This window comes from Kogia breviceps, chromosome 2, assembly GCF_026419965.1.
Source record: "Kogia breviceps isolate mKogBre1 chromosome 2, mKogBre1 haplotype 1, whole genome shotgun sequence".
Classification (NCBI taxonomy): Eukaryota; Metazoa; Chordata; class Mammalia; order Artiodactyla; family Physeteridae; genus Kogia; species Kogia breviceps.
This window is the reverse complement of record NC_081311.1, coordinates 193,191,932-193,209,813: the sequence shown is the minus strand read 5'-3', so window position 1 is coordinate 193,209,813 and position 17,882 is coordinate 193,191,932. Positions and strand designations below refer to the sequence as shown.

General features: G+C 43.8%; 1 protein-coding gene across 2 annotated transcripts in view; it reads right to left on the bottom strand.

The window, feature by feature from the left end:
- The window catches only part of CAB39 (calcium binding protein 39), an 88,646-nt gene extending 77,654 nt beyond the window's left edge, over nucleotides 1-10,992 (bottom strand). Inside the window, exon 1 of one of the 2 annotated variants that reach the window (XM_059053072.2) lies at nucleotides 10,634-10,992. The gene's annotated coding sequence lies outside the window, so the exon portion shown is untranslated. Of the gene's footprint in view, nucleotides 1-1,070; nucleotides 1,090-10,633 lie in introns of those variants that run through there. The other variant, XM_067027161.1, reaches the window with a different exon arrangement.
- Between the last annotated feature and the right edge of the window lie 6,890 nt (nucleotides 10,993-17,882).

Here is a 17,882-nt window from a genome sequence, read left to right as displayed (position 1 = left end):
ATAAATGAGATGGTTTACTGATAAGTTTTTCAAGGTTTTTAAAGAACTTATCCTGTCTATATTATAGAGGTCTGAAGCTTCGCTCCTTTTTTTGGTTGGGAGGCCACAGCCTTTAATATACATGTAATATATTCCATGATTAACAATCTATTCAAATGCGGCAGCTCTTAAGACAATTCCTAAAAGCAACCAGTTCCACTTTTATCATTAGCTCTTTCAAAGTTGCACATGACATACAAATTTAGAGCCACTGTCTTTCTCTCTGGTCACTTCCTTCCGGATGCGCTGCTGTGCCTTGTTCCTCTTCCCTATTCCTTATTCCTTCCCCTTCTTAACAACAACAAAAGCATCTGCAAAAGACAGCCGTGCCCTTTCCAAACACCTATGATATCCTAGGCTAAGGACACTCATCCCTCACTACATTTAATTTTAGAAGTGGGGGAGCTTTCATAAGATAAAAGAGAAAAAAGCTCCCCCCCCCCACAAGGTTTTAGCTTTTGTGAGGACAGAGCGCACCCCCCTACCGTCCAGTCCTCTTCCAGTCACTCACTAGGCAGTCTTCAGGAACAAGAGCAAGACTAGCTCCTGAGTAAACAAATGGGTTATGACCAATCTCGAAGAACAGGGGTGAATGATTTTAACAATATAAAACTAGGAAGTATTTACTTTGCTGTGTGCACATACAGGAAGATGGTACCAGTTCTAGTTCCTTCTCGCCTACTTGAGAAGGCAAGGCACAGGGATGCGGGCCACTGTATCTGCGACTGATTTGCCAGATGCAGCCTAGGAAAAGTGTATTATTGTAAAGCTATATATTCTAATACAATGAACATAAGTAAAATGATCATGTAAAGACATCAAAATGCCTAAGTCCTAAAAAATATTCCAACTTAAATGATACGATTTAACATTTTTCAGACAATCTCAAATATGAATGAAACTATGAACCTTACAGATCCATATCTTGGCTACATCCTTATCCAACACACTTAACAGAATCCTATTAGAAAAAGAAATAGTGAATAAATGGACAGTAGCTTTTCGAAGTCAACACTTTGCTAGGGACTCACCCCTTTCTGGAATCTGTCCAGCAATCATCAGGTTCACTGTCTAGGATTTGTGGATTCCACCTTCTCCTCTTTTGGAAGAACAGTACATTAGCTTCTCTCCTCTTCCTGCACCGCTCTCTCTCCTCACAGCTCCTCAAGGACCACTGACAGCTACTCAGTAATGTGAAAGTTCTCTCAGTGTCCTAGGATACCACACATCTTGACCAAAAAAACTTGATCTCGTCTGTTTCTGTAACAGAAATTTCCTATGTTCCAGGATAATTCTACATTTCAATCCCTGGTGGTGAAGGCAACAGAGTACGGTGGGATACAAGTGCACCCTCTGGGACCAGGGTTTCAAATTTAGGGCCCCTTTCTAGGTGTATGATTTCAGACCAATTACTTAGTTTCTTTTTATCTGTTTACTCAACTGAAAATATGGGAATGAAAATAATATTATTAAAGGAGTAAATGAGGTAAATATATATAGCGGTCTTAAACTTTATACCAGCAGGTAACATATTATGTGCCATGTTAGTAATTATTTATTCTTTTTACCTCATTCCTCATACACAAGTACAGAATCTTTATGCTTCTTTAATACTGACTTGGTCTGCCTCAGTGATGCTGATTAGAACCTCTCATTTCAGAAACTTCAGGTCATACTGAGGACAAATGGGCAATAAAAGAAACAACAGGAGAAAACTTAATTAGGGATAGACAATGTAAATGCCTCAGTAGGTGACAAAAATGACTGAAGCAGCCAGCTAAGTTCAGGACAATGGAGAACAGTCTACAAACTGGATTTGGCCCCCACCATCGTTAATACCCTCTAAATGTTCCTTTTCTTAGGTCAGGACACAAAAATTAAACCCTCAATAGCATTATAAAATACTGAGGATGGGGGAATTTTAAAAATGCAGAAATGGAGATAAAACAGGAAAGAACAACTTTTACCTTGTTCTTCTTTTAGTGAACTACAACTATAAGAGTACTCAATTAACCACTGATATAGGAGGTATGTACTTATTTGTATTTAATTACATGCTATAAAGAAAGATATTCTAAACTTAAGATACTGTTAAAAATAGTTTAAAAAAATACAATAATATGGCATGAAGCAATTATGAGTCCATTTACAATCAGGAGGCAAATCAACTTTAAGGGGGTCCTTACGGCTTTTTTTTTTTCTTCCCAGTACGCGGGCCTCCAACTGTTGTGGCCTCTCCCGTTGCGGAGCACAGGCTCCGGACGTGCAGGCTCAGCGGCCATGGCTCACGGGCCCAGCGGCTCCGCGGCATGTGGGATCTTCCCGGACCGGAGAACGAACCCGCGTCCCCTGAATCGGCAGGCGGACTCTCAACCACTGCGCCACCAGGGAAGCCCCTTACGGCTATTTTAAAGCTTACTATTCCAAAGGGCTGATATCAGAACAAATGATATATCCAGCTACAGATCAAAGAGTTCAGGTTCACCTGAAGGCCACTTTAACACTTTCAAAGTCCTAAAATATTTTTGAAAGTGCGTACGGTGCAGAAGCAGTTTTAGAACTTCAGTTATCATAAAAGCTAAAAGGTATTGGGCACTTAAAGCATATCAGACACATTATGCAAAGCACTTCTTACTGAATCCTCAAGACTACTTCATCCGTAGGTTCTACTCTTGCTATTTTACAGATGAGAAAGCTGAGGCAGAACGGACACTGAACACCCCGCCCAAGAAAACACAACCAGAATCTAAATCCAGGAATTCTAAAGCGAGAGCCCTTCCTCTTCTAGGCTGAGCTTTAGTTTTCTCACTCACAAAACAGTCTTGACAGTATCTTCCCACTCTAAATCTTAAAGAGTTTATAAATTCATGTAACCTCACAGTGTTTCTCAAATTGAATGGTGAATTATTTTAGTAACTAATAACATACATTTAAAAATAGAACAAAATAGGGGCTTCCCTGGTGGCGCAGTGGTTGAGAGTCCGCCTGCCGATGCAGGGGACACGGGTTCGTGCCCCGGTCCGGGAGGATCCCACATGCCGCGGAGCGGCTGGGCCCGTGAGCCATGGCCGCTGAGCCTGCGCGTCCGGAGCCTGTGCTCCGCAACGGGAGAGGCCACAACAGTGAGGCCCGCATACCACAAAAAAAAAAAAAAAAAAAAAAAAAAAAGAACAAAATAAAAAGTATCAAAACGCATGCACTGTACATAGGAAGGCTTAAGTATTGTTTCATGAAACTTCTTTTTCAGTTTTGACAGTGTGTTTATATATGTGCTGGGTCATTGATTAAAAATGGAATTTCTCACTGTGGGCTGAAGTTTAAAAAAAAGGGGGGGGGGCTTGAAAAGCCACTCATCTAAAGTGTTCATTCTTTTACTTAACAAAACTGAAAATAAATTATTCCAACCTTAACTGAATTCCAACTTGCTGTAAGTAATCATTCCAATTAAAAAGTAAATGCTTTGAATTCCATACTAATAAGTATGGAAATAAGAGGTTCTCCCAAATTATGTTCCAACAGAACCCTCCTCCAAGGTGTTTGTGGGTATTTCCTGGGGAAAGGAGGTGTTCTTGTTACCAAATAAACTCGAAAACTGGGAAATAGTGTACATTACATTTCCCTCCTGGACAGTCAAAAAGCACATCATTAAAAACTCTGAAAAGCTCTGCAGAAAAACAATAACATGACCATCATCAAAAAATAAAAAACTGATTAACTATTTTTAATCCAGTGCTTTCTAATCTTAAAATTTCTCTGGAACCTCTCCTACCAACTACTAATCTCTCAAAAAACCATATTGTAAACAGACAGCCAAACGAACTGCAAGGATCATTTTAATGACCTGAGTTTCTGTCTCCCTGCTGGAGAATCCAGAAAAAGTAAACTGGCTGATAACATGCCATCAAAGAGGGGAAGAGTTGTTTACCTGGACTAGGAAAACTCTGAGACTGACATACAGAACAGGACTCAGCATAATGGGCAATAAAGACTGCCTGTGGAACAAATTAATTCAGAATAGATTTTTGAGAAGTTATAAATGCTCAGGGGTGGTGAATATCACCCTCATCTCTTATCAGTGACAGAACCCTGGACTAGAAACCATCCTATGATCTAAGCCAGCCTACCACCCTTTCACAGGTGGAGGATTAGTACCAATTATAACCAAAGAATACTATCTTGAGCATGTTCTTCACATCTTCAAAACTGTTTCTACATTTTTGGTCTTTTCTTTTCCACTCACATCGCTTTTAGTTAATATTTTTCCTTTCTGCAAAACAAACAGCTCATAACACTTCACAACATATAGTATTGATACTTAAAAGTTGACAGTGAAACTAGATGTGAGGCTGGAAGATTTGTTAATCATTAACTTACTAAGGTTGTACTTCACAACCACATAACATTAGTTCGTAACCATTTATTCATAAGTACAAAAGAAGAAAATTTGAAAAATAAATACATTTTGATGTAACATTACCTTAAGCAGAAAACTACTGCATTGTGAAATAACACGAGGCACCTGACCAACCAGAAGAAAAAATGTAAAAGCACGGTTACGAGCCACAGAGCTCACGTAAAGAAACTGACCTCAAGACCACAGGCAAAAGGAGAGGTGTCCAGTAGAGGGGGAAAAAGCCTACAGAAAGCTTACACACAGGATCACTGAAAATAAGAGCAACTAAGAGACTGAAAGGGCTTTTCGGTCTGGTCCCCTTAGTATAATAATGGGACGACTGAAGCCTAGAGAGGTGGAAAGACTTGCCCAGAGTGACATGATTAGTGAACGAGTCAGGACCCAGCCCAGATCTTCTAATTCCCAGGCTTCTGCATTGCCCACTATAACACAAGGCCTCCCATCTTCTCTACAAGACCAACATGAAAAATAAACACTACTTACTGGCCTAACAACCACTAATCAAATTATGACTCTATACAACTAGAGCATTTAGAAGAAAACATCTCATTTTGTGTTATAACATGTGGTTGCCGCCTAGAAACCTATTAATACCCTCTTAGGTATATTTACAAACGTTCATTCTAAAGTACTAAATCAAAAAAAACTCAGCAAGAAACCAAAACCCTATGGACTGAAATAAAACTATGTCATATGAGAGAGTCATACTGTTTCCGGGACCACACATTTTGAAGTGAGGCAGATCTGGGTTCAAATACTAGCTCAACTGTTCAATGTCTGTTGTGACCTTGGACATGCCCTCACCTTGGCTTCCATCTGTAATGATGCTGGGGGATAATACTAGTTGATTTCATCTATTTCAACTTTATATTCATACAACTACACCCCCCTCCAAATAACACTTGCCAGCTACATCATGATTATAAACATTAGTATATTAAACACCTTTTAAAAAAGGATTAAGTGCCATAAATCATTTAACATATGAATACAATCTTTGTAAATGCTAGTGAAAAAATTCAAAGAAGACATTACTGCATAAAGTATAAAACTTTCTTTCAAGCAAATTGGATAAAGAACAAAGAACCAGACTCTACATCAGTCCTACAACTAATAAGCAGCACAACCCTAACAAGTGACTCCACCTCGCAGAAAACTCCACCAGTTACAGCTCAGTCAGCCACACCCCATTCCAGTTATGGTGCAGGAAGAACCATTCCAACTAGAGGGTTCCTAAAGCTCTCTTCTACTTGAAAACTGTGTAGCATCAGCACCATCACAAAACTCAGTATGAATTGGCCCTGTTCTAAGCACTCTAGACATAGTAACTCCTTTAATCCCCCTACAATCTTCTCAGATGGTCTATATTTAAGCTAGAGAGAAGTGAAGGAATTTGCCTAAAGTTACAGAGCCCATAGGAGGGCTGAGGGTTCAACAATTCAGGAGTCTGGTTGCATCTGTGCTTTTAACCACAGGTAATACTGGCTCTCAGAATCCTATAAATCCGAGTGGGCCTTCAACTATAGACATGTGAACAGAAAATTGTTAATGCTATTTCTTCCTTGTGTCCAAATACAGCTGATACATAATCTACTGTGGAGGGAGAGAGCAGTGACTAACATGTTAATGGTACCCTGTAAACGAACAAACTACGGTTCATTTGACAAAGTTATAAAGTAGCAACGTGATTAAGATCAAGCTACAAAATGTGTATTTTGTTTCTCAAACATGTTATTAAAATAATCAAAGTGTTGTGATGTTTTAACATTATACTTCCTTGGTTATAAAAATTTATCTGCTGGATAATGCTCCTAAGGAATAATTATCATATAAAACCAGAATGCCACTAAATACTGGTTAACTAGATCTTCTGCCTCTGTAACCATGCACAGGAAAAAAAAAAATATATATATATATATATATACATATACATACACATATAAAGAAGCACATACAAACCTACAACTTAAACACTGTATTCTGAGTATGGAAATCTCAAATTAGACACAATGTATTAAGGGTTATGCAAATAGGTATGTGCCAGACACTGCCAACAAAAATGGCCAGGGCAGGCTTGACCTCCCTCCTTTGGAGCTACTTCACACCTGACTGATTTCTTGCAATTCTCTGCATGCCACTCTTCCTTCCTCTGCCAACTTAACATTACAGTTGCTAAAAAACCACCATTCTGCCATCCCCTCACCCCTTCTATCTCAAGAGAAAAGTTAAAAGACCAATGGCGCGAGGGAAGATCAGTGGGGTAGAAAACAAATCACACTGGAGGACGACGCACGCGTACGTATGCACACACATGCGTGCGTGCACACACACACCCCAAAATGCTGACTGCAGTAAGCTGTTAACCTTAATTTCATCACCACAGTCTATCATCTGCCACCTAGTCTTGCAATAACTCTTTTCAGAATCCTTGGAAGACCTAAGAAACAGAAGCAGAACAAACATTTAGCGTTTACTCCCAGACAAGTCTACTCTATAAATGCTGGTGGTACAAATAATTGCCTCACTGTGCTCTGCCCTCATACTCTGCACTGACAGGGTAGTGATTAGGGTCCAGCTGGATAGTCATTTGAGTGGTGAGACACACAAAGTAAGAAGTCCCATAGATCAATTCCTTCTTTAATTAAGGATGGCTCCAATACTAGTCTTCTCTCCAATAAAAAACAAATTATAGACTGATGACTAAATTGTTATGCAATTTTTAGGCTACTTGGCTTGATCTGCATTCACACAAATACAAGATCTTTATATCTCAATAATTAAATAACAAAACAAATCATAAGCAACCTAACACAGAGGTTCTAAGATTTGACCTTCTTTTCCACAATTTCATCACACAACGAAGTTTTACCAACATCTTGCCACTATATACACTAATTCACCTATCAGACTCCTGCTTCTATTAACACCAGACAACACCCATAAAATCAAATTTCTAAATAAAAGAAGCCATGGAAGAGGGAAACTGATGTTTAAAATAGAGACAGCACCAGAAAGGTAACCAGAAGACACCACCTGAAATGATGAAATCCTGCTGTATACTGCATTTTGTATTTGCCTGCTGAGGTGAGGTGGGCTGAGGTAGGGGGGTGGGATTTGGGTTTGTGTCTGGTATTTTATGGCAGATGGCACAACTGTGAATGATCAATGAACAACTCCTCTCGGAAAAAGACGCTTGGTAAAATATGGCAGTAATTACAGAAATCTATAACCTACAAAAGTTGACCAAAAGAAAAATACTTTAGTAAATATTCAAAAGTAATAAAGGATGCCTTCTGGTATATACATTTGCAATATACAAATAAAGATTCAAATAAAACCATATTAGGACTTTCCTGGAGGTCCAGTGGTTAAGACTCTGCGCTTCCAAGGTAGGGGGCATGGGTTCGTTTGATCCCTGGTCGGGGAACTGAGATCCCGCGTGCTCCGGGAGCAGCCAAAGAGATTAAAATAAATAAATAAAAATAAGACCAGATTATAAAACCAAGCCCCATACTTAAACTGGGCTTTCTCAACTCTTCTTTTACAGTAACTTTATGAAAATCTATACAGTCTAACTCAGCATCACACTTTAAATGCCATTAGAAAGAGAAACAGAGACCTCATTAGTTTAGATAGTAAAGCACAAGGGAAAAAACTGGTTTAAACAAGAACCTGCTAACGAACTAAAGTGATCTGCCGTGAAAAAAAAAAAGTCCCTTTTGTTACAGCAGCAAATTATTTCACAACAAATTCTATATTTTACTAAAGAAATACAGACAGAAAAATGAAATACACCTAGCCTGAATCTTTGTGATGTTATGATCAAAAAGTAGTTAACCTATATGGATGGCCTTAGTATAAAGAATATTTTTTAGGGGCAGGGGGGAGATGGGGTGGGGTGGGAAGGGGAGGTGCATCACAGTGTATGGGAGATATACCAGCTATGAAAGTAATCTTTTTATAGTGCCTTTAAAAAAACAGTACTTCCACTCATATAGCAGAAATGTGTGATCTCTTCCATACCTGATGACAACACACATCCCAAGTAATAAAACCTTTCTTCATTCAACAAGCAATAGGATCCAAATCTTACAGAGAAGTTAAAAAATAATCTTCAAACAAGAAGCCTTTAGAAAAAATTCCGTCCACAGCCAAGTTATTAAGCATGACTACTGCATTTTATCTGAGGAAAATAAGACTATCTTGTCAGAAAAAATAATACACTTAAGAAGAAAGACTTCCCTTACACTTCAGCAAAAATATTTTTATATGAAGATATTCAATGACAAAAATGAAAAGCCTAATAAAAGCTATATATATAGTTTATTTCATTATGTAAAGAAAAAAATAAACATAAAAAGACTGAAAAGGAAATATGCGAAAATGTTAATAGTAACATAAGTGGTAAGATTACAGAAGATAATTTTAAAAAATTTTACAGTACTTCCTGCATTTTACAAGTCTTTTTTTTTAACTGAAAAAAGTTGGCATTCACTTGTCATATAAACAAACAACAAATAAGCCCTTACAAAACCAACACAGATTCTAAGCTGCTTCCATAGACCATATTTCTAGACTTCGAATAAAGGTGCTAATTATTTGCTAGTAATCTGGAGAAAAGGAACAAAATAAAGCCAAAGACTCATTTCTGGCTCTCCTATAAATATTTTCATAACTAAAAACTAATAAGGAAATTTTTACCTTTCTAAGAAAAGGTTCTATGTTCAACTTTCTATTGGTGACAATCTGATTTTTAAAAGCATCAGTTTAGACTGCCTTACACAAAAACCATCTCAAAGAACTAAGTTATGTTCAGTAGTTCCAAAATGTACACACCTAATACACAGTGCGAGGTGTTTTGATGCATTTTAGTGAACTGCACCAAAAGAAACACCTCATTTTATACACACCTTTACATTACTTATTAAGAGCCTGATATCTAAGGAAGCTTTGTACAAAAGGCAGTTTGCTTAGCCTGGACGTGGATTTATTTGAATATCCGTGAAAGCTGTCAAAATCGATCTCAAACTGCATTATATTCAAGGCACATGTCACCTCTTTACTGGGCCTCCTTCTCTCCTTTCTTTCACAAGAGCGCCCTTAATATCCCCAAGCTTACATTTCCGGGCCCATGAGTCACTGAGAAATGAGCTCTAAGTTTTCCTTAAAATGCCACTCAAATGGCTCCTCTACAGCATTCAACGACCTGTCCCCCCAACAACTCTTTGCCCTACCCCCAGTCCCCACCGTGGTCCTACGCAACAAACTGCACTATCTACTATTTCTAGACTATACCTTTTTACCTTTGTCCTCTAGCTTTGCTGCTCCTCCACATACCGTTCTCTTCTGCAACACTCCTCTCTCCCAAATCCCGTCGGGCCTTCAAGACCCGCTTTGTACCGCCTCGCCCAAGAAGCCTTCCAGATTTCTGCTAGGCGGAAGTGATCGATCAGTCCGGTCTTCCCTGGGTACCTTTCTAGCATTCTGTAGTTCTTTCACAGGACTTATCATCTCCTTCCCGGTATCGTGGTTATTTGTGTACTCGCCTTATCTCCTGCACCAGAGCGTAAGCTCCTCGGGGGAGGGGACCGCGGGCCCGGGTTCCCCTTTGAATCCCTCCGGCGCGGACCGACCAGGGCGCCTGCACGCACTCAGCGCGCAGGGTGGTTCAACCGAAATCGGGAACGCTCCGGCCGCACAATTCCTAACCAGAAATCGGTTAGGCATTTTCCCGAAATGAAGATCGCAGAGATGCTATCCGCCTCCCGATAACAGGAAGTTTACCAGGGACCAGGAGCGAGGTGGCCGGAGCCCTTGTGCAGTGGGAGTGACAGCCGGGCCCGCACTCCCCTGTCCTCCCGGCTCCGGCCGCAGACGCCCCCACGCCGCCAGCCCCGCCACAGAACCGCGGAAAGCTGGCAGGAGAGCACGGGGCCTCCGGAGACCCGGCCGCAGGCCCCTGGGCGCCGCGCCGGCGAGAACGAGGGGGGAAGGCTCCGCGAGGGGCCGGGCCGGGCGGAGAGGGCAGGCCCGGCCGCTCCCGCCGACTCCCGGGCCGGGGCCGCCGCCGCCGCCCGAGAAAATGGAGGCAGCGCCGGGGCCGGTGACGGGCCGGGGCAGGGAGGCGGAAGCCAGGCTGGCGTCCGCGCCTCGAGAAGGGTCGGGCCGGGGGTCACTCACGGGGCTGGGCCGGGCGGCTCCCTCTCCGCCTCCGCGTCGTCGCCGTCCCCGTCCTCGGCCGCCGCCGCCTCGGGCTGCTCGCTCGGTCCCCGCGGCGCGGCTCGGGCGCTCGGCCCCTCCGTTGTCTTCCGCCCGCTCCTGCTCCCGGCGACAGGATCCCGCGGCGGCAGCGGCGGCTGCGCGAGCGGACGGCGGCCCAGGGGCTCCCGCGGCGGCCGCCGCACTGCTGCTCTCGCTCGCTCTCTCCGGCTGCGGCTCTGCTGCCGGGCCCCGCAGCGCCTTCGCCCGGCTCCCGGAGGCTCACACTCTCCCAGGCCGCGCCGCTCCCCGCTCCCGGCCTGAGCCCGGCTTTGACGTGCGTCTGCGCAGCCGCCGAGGGCGCGACGTCGGGCGGTGCCGCAACGCCCCCTTCGTCCTCGGGCGCCCCCGGGCGGCCGGGCGGACTCGGGGCGTAGGAGTCCGCGCCGAGCCGCAGCGGGAGGGGGCGCAGAGAAAAGCGGAAGCAGAGGAGGAGAGTTCCTCTCCTTTCACCTGCAGCTTAGATGTTGGTGCTCAGCCCGGTCTCGTCAGTGTAAGCACTCTTCCCGGAGGAATCCTACGTCCACTGTCTACGACCATTTCCTGAACTCTTAACAAAGCTCTGTTTCTGCTAAAGGCCGGGGGCTGACTTGTGCAGACTCATTCCTTCCTACTTTTGAGGGACAGACAACTCTCATTTTAGCGTCCTCTGAGAGAGAGTGTAGAAAGTGATCGAATGACCCATATTAATAGGATTCAACAGCCTGGATTTAAATCTCAACTCCACCATTTAGTCTCTATGGGCTATTTCCTGTCCCTATTCGTTCGTTCCTTCACATACACTCACACAGAAGTATAATAGCACAGTACCATAGGCTTATGAGGTTGAACGAGATAATGCATTGCAAAGCTCTGACAACAGACTCTGGTACATAAAAATGCCAGACATGTATATTTTCATTTCTTTCTGTTGCTTTGCTTTTAATTTGTAACTGAACAGCTATTTTTGAGTATCTACTGTGTGCCAGGCACTGTTCTAGGTGATGGGGCACTGAACGAAACATTAGCTGCTCCTGAGACAAACAACAAACAAATAAACCAACATATATATGATATCAGATGGTTTTTAGTGCTATGGAGAAAAAGCACACAGGCTAAGGAGGCGAGGGAGTGAAGGGTATTGTTATTTATAGCGCTCCCGCAGGGGGCAGCTACTTGAAGAAAGAGCCTGCTGTGAGCTATGAGTATGGAAAAGCAGAAGGGAACAGCAAGGACCAAGGCCCTGAGGTGGTGATACCTTGGAGCCCAGCAAGGCAAGAGCTCTGAGGCGAGAGAGGAGAGATAAGAAGAGAGGGAGGCCATATAGACCAAAGTGAGGACTTTGGTTTTTACTCTGAATGAGAGAGGGAGATATTTGGAGGGTTTTGAGCAGAGAAAGGATGTGGTCTGACATTTCAAAAGAATTACTCTGGTTGTGGTGTGAGGCCCAGCCTGAAGGGCCTGACAGTTTCATCCAGGAGACCAGTTGGAAGGCTTTGGAAATAGTCCAGTGACAAGAAGACAGACTCAGCCCAGTGGAAGACTAAAGAAGTGGTCGTGTTCTAGACACATGTAAAAGGGGGAGCTGACATGATTTTGCTGAATTCTTTTTTTTTTTTTAGATAGATTTTATTCATTAAAAAATATTGTTTGTTTATTTATTTTTGGCTGTGTTGGGTCTTCATTGCTGCGCACGGGCTTGCTCTAGTTGCAGCAAGCAGGGGCTACTCTTCGTTGTGGTGCGTGGGCTTCTCATTGCGGTGGCTTCTCTTGTTGTGGAGCATGGGCTCTAGGCACGCGGGCTTCAGTAGTTGTGGCACACAGGTTTCAGTAGTTGTGGCTCACAGGCTCTAGAGCACAGGCTCAGTAGTTGTGGTGCACGGGCTTAATTGCTCCATGGCATGTGGGATCTTCCCAGACCAGGGCTCAAACCCATGTCCCCTGCATTGGCAGGCCGATTCTTTTTTTTTTTTTAATAAATTTATTTATTTTATTTCTTTTTTTTTGGTGAGTTGGGTCTTTGTTGCTGTGTGCAGGCTTTCTCTAGTTGTGGACAACGGGGGGCTACTCTTTGTTGCAGTGCATGGACTTCTTATTGTGGTGGTTTTTGCTGCAGAGCACAGGCTCTAGGCACGTGGGCTTCAGTAGTTGTGGCACGTGGGCTCAGTAGTTGTGGCGCATGGGCTTAGTTGCTCCACAGCATGTGGGATCTTCCCAGACCAGGGTTCAAACCCATGTCCCCTGCATTGGTAGGCAGATTCCTAACCACTGCGCCACCAGGGAAGCCTGATTTTGCTGATTTCTAAGTTTTTGTGTGTGTGGTTTTTTGTCTTTTGTTTTCTCAAGCAACTGGAAGATACAATTTGGGGAAATGGGGAAGACTTAAACAGAAACAGATATGAAGGGAGGAACTTGGAAATACATTTGGAGGCATATTAAGTTGAGCTGCATGTGAGACACCCAAGGAGGGAGCTTGATGTAGAAGTCTGGGGTTTGGGGGAGAAATCTGGGCTGGAGATGGAATTGGGGGTGTCCTCAGAGTAAGTAAAATCTCAATACAGTACTCAGGGAGATCCTTTAGGGAGAGAGGGTTAATAAAAGACAAGGCCAAGGGTGAGCCGGGGCCCCAACATTGAGAGGTCAGGGAGATGACAAGGAACCAGCAAAGGATGCTGAGAGGAGCCAGCATGGCAGGAGGAGACCCAGGAGAGGTTCACATGCTGGAATATCAGAGATGGAGGATGGATCCATGGCTCTGAATGTGGCTAATAGTTCAAGTAAGATTAGTACTGGTGATTGGTCATTGGTGTCAGCGCCACAGAGGTAACTATTGGCCTTGGGAAGAGCTGTTTCAGCAGAAGTGGGTGGGAAAGCCTGCCAGGAGTGGTCTCGAGAAAGAATAAGACCTAGAAAGACCTCTGTAGAGAGAATTGGGCTCTCGAACGAGAGACCATGGGTGCAGGCAATATTTTCATGAAACTTTGTTCTAAAGGAGAGCAGGAAAATGGGGCAGTAGCCAGAAGGGAAAGTGAAGTCAAAACAGATTTTTTGTTTTATTTCATTTTGTTTTGTTTTGTTTTGAGGATGGGAGCTGTTAGAGCCAACTTACATGTCGACAGGAATGATTCCGTAATGAGGGAAAATTTGATGACGACTGGGCTGGGGCAGCATTTTCTGGAGAGTTTTCCTTGAGTGAGCAAGAAGAGAGGGCTGGGCTTCCCTGGTGGCGCAGTGGTTGGGAGTCCGCCTGCCGATGCAGGGGACACGGGTTCGTGCCCCGGTCCGGGAAGATCCCACGTGCCGCGGAGCGGCTGGGCCCGTGAGCCGCGGCCGCTGCGCCTGCGCGTCCGGAGCCTGTGCTCCGCAACGGGAGAGGCCACAGCGGTGAGAGGCCCGCGTACCGCAAAAATAATAATAATAATAATAATTGCCGACTGTTGCCTCCGAGCTGGATAGGAAGGAATGAGGAAATGGGCGAGGAGGTGGCAGCCATGGGAGGGCAGAGACCCTGTGGAAGCGGCAGCAGGGTCTAAAGACTGATGGGTGAAAGGATGGTGTAATCAGCACCATAGGCCAAGTGAGGTGCTAGAAAGGAGGAGAGCCAGGTTGCTTACCCTGAGACTATGGAAGAAGCAGTTTCTGGTAAATGACAAGGCCTGGGGCCGCTTCTCAAACCAATGTCCACGTGCATTACCAGGGGATCTTGTTGAGAGTCAGATATTGATTCTGTTGGTCGAGGGTGGGGCCTGTGATTCGGCATTTCTAACAAGTTGGCGGTGGGATGGGGGAGGATTATTCTTATTCTGGTTATAGCCTTGATACCAAAACCTCAATAAATGCAACACACAAAGAAAGCCAGACTAATCTTGCCGGTGAATATATATATATATGAAAAACCTAAATAAAAAGTATGAAATACAAGTAAAATAATAACACATTACAAGTAAAGTTAATTCCAACCAAGGACGATTGATCTCAAACATATTAGAAGCTATTAGAAAAACTATAGCTGTCTAGGCTCAGAGAGAAATCAACTGACGACAAGTCCTGAGCCAGCTGGTCCCTGAGGCTGGTCTCTAGTTACCAGGGAAGGGAGGTGCCTCACCATCTTCAGTGAGCAGACTGCAAGTTTTATCTAATTCTGAAACTTTGTTCAATGAGGAGTTTACTCCCACGTCATTTTTTTTTTTTTTTAAGAGGAGAGTTCTTTTTAACTGCAGGCCCCCCAAAGGTGGCTTTTATTGTGCTGACATTCCACAAAAACAAGGAGGGACCCAATTTCCCACAGAATAAAAGAACGCATGGGGGTGGATAATCCCACATGCAAGGTTTGGATTCCTTTGATTTAAGGGTCAGAGCAGGATTCCAGATTAATCTCTTAACTGGGATAAGTCCACTGCAGCTGAGCATTACAGCAGCAAGATGGCAGAAGTTTCTGGAAGAAGGAGTTTGTAACAAATTCTGAAGCCAAAGTGAAAGCAGCAGCAGCATCTGACCACTTGACCATCTGAGCACTTGAACTTGCCCTGGGGGAGATACCTTCTCAATCCTTCTACTGGACTCCAAGCCCTTTCTATTAATATAATACATAAGTATTATATAATATATTCTATAATTTATAGTGTATGAGGCATGACCTCTTTCTTGGAAACTCCTTGACCTCTTCGCCTTGAAGCCCTCTCTACAGGGGCCCCTCACTCTCCCATGCTATGTCCACAGACCTCAGAGCCACACGGCAGGCTCATCGTTCTCCTGGAGTCAGCGTTGGTCCTGTGTTAATTCTTCTATCACGTTCATGTCCCTTCCTCTCTTCTGCTGAAGCCGGGCCACCGAAAAAAGGCACCTCCCTGCCTTAATCACACCACTCGTGAAAGGACTTTGAAGCCTGACTCACAGCTTCCCTCCCCACCCCACCCTGTGCCTGACTTCTCCAGGGCAACGTAAGTGCCACACATCTGATATATGAGGTCATGGTTCCCTCGTACTCTCTGCCCCAGTGACCTTCACTTCCACTCCACTCACCAACCACTTGGTTAGCGCCATGCTGGTCTCTTCAGTCACCAAGATTCTACCTTTGAAGCCTGAACTCTGTAACTCTCCTGTTTAACTGCTCTCCCACCCATTCACCCTTCCCACACCCTCATACCCACAAAACCTGCTCTGAATCTCATTGAAACTTGGTTTATTCAACAAATACATATTGAGAGCATATAATTACTGGGCACAAGCCATGGGAATGAGACATTGGGCCAATACATGGCGCCTGCATTCAGCGAGCCTGTGGTCCAGGAAAGGCACGCAAGAAAACAGCAATTACAGAAGAGTGAGACTTAAAGTATAAATAAGATTTAGCCGAGGGCTTCCCTGGTGGCGCAGTGGTCGAGAATCCGCCTGCCAATGCAGGGGAGACGGGTTCGAGCCCTGGTCTGGGAAGATCCCACGTGCCGCGGAGCAACTAGGCCCATGCGCCACTACTACTGAGCCTGCGCGTCTGGAGCCCGTGCTCTGCAACAAGAGAGGCTGCAATAGTGAGAGGCCCGCGCACCACGATAAAGAGTGGCCCCCCGCTCGCCACAGCTAGAGAAAGCCCTCGCACAGAAACGAAGACCCAACACAGCAAAAATAAATAAATTAATTAATAAACTCTTACCCTCAACATCTTCTTTAAAAAGAAAAAAAGATTTAGCCAGTTGAAAATGGGGGTAAATGCTCAAAGAAAATCATGTGAATAGCACCCAACGCAGGAAAGCACAGTGAATATACAGTTTATACAGCTTAGGGCTTGCGGAGGAGAATTTTATTCTTTTAATTTGTCATTTCTTTTTTTTTTTCCCGACTTACTGAAGTATTAATGACATACAACATATGTAAGTTTAAGGTGTACAATATGGTGATTAGATACATGTATGTATTGCGAAAGGACTACCATAATAAGGTTAGTTCAAATCTTCACCCCCTCACATAATTATGATTTTGTGTGTATGTGTGTGGTGATAACATTTAAGATCTACTCTGCTAATTAGAGTCACCACGCTGTACATCAGATATGTACGTCTCTATGAGCATTACATATGTGATATGTGTACATTATATATATTATATTTACATTAGATGTAGTATGACCCTCTCTCCATTTCCCCCACCACCTGCAGCCCCTGGCAGCCATCATTCTACTCTCTGTTTCTGTGAGTTCATCTTTTTTAGATTCTGCATACATAAATGAGGACATGCAGTGTTTGTCTTTCTCTGTCTGACTTATTTCACTTAGTAGATACCTGAATACCCTCAAGGTCCATCCATGTTGTTGCAAATGGCAGGATGGCAGAGGGAAATTGGCACCAGATAAGGTTGAAGGATAAACAAAGTTCTAATATTTGAAGATCCATATCCTCCATGTTAAGGAGACTGGATTTCAACATGAAGGCAATGGGGAATGAACATTGGGTGAACATTGTTCATTGGATGGAATGAACATTGAAACTTTAAGCCATGGAGTGACAAGCTCAGGTCTGTATTTTAGATTTATAAACATCACTCTGATCCTGCATGCACTGTGGGAGGCTAGATTAGAGGTAGTGAGGCCAGTGGGAGGCTATTTGCATTCTGGCAAGAGAAATGGGGCCTGAACTAGGGGGCATGGAAAATAAGTGAATCAGTTAGGGAAAAAAAAATATCTAGAAGGCAGTAATTGGTGATTTGAAGGATATAGGTGGTAGGGGAGAATATGGAATGTAGGATGAAAACCTGGCTTTTGACATAGGCAACTGGTTGGATAACAGGGCTAGTTCATTCGATAGATGCCATCTAGGAGCAGTCAAAAGATAGGAGGCAAACCAAGAGACCATAATGTCCCACAGACACACTTCCAGAGAAAGAATAGTCAGCAGTCTAGTGCTACAGTAGGATCAAGTGATACAAGGTTGGAAGTTGTCGGTTGGATGTGGCAACAGGAGGATTTTGGTGACCTTGGAGAGAGCCGTACCAGTGGAGTGATGGGTGAAGAGGCACTCGTATGGCAGTGGGTTTAAAGTGTGAACAGGAGCTATGGAGAGGGAAAATGTGAGTAGAGGTTGCACTTTCAAGACAGGGAAGTGGAGAGGAAGGCCTGGTCAAGAGATGGTCTGGGAGACAGCAGAGACTTGAGCAACGTTTAAGTCCTTGTGGGAAGGAACAGTTAAAGAAGTTGAAGATA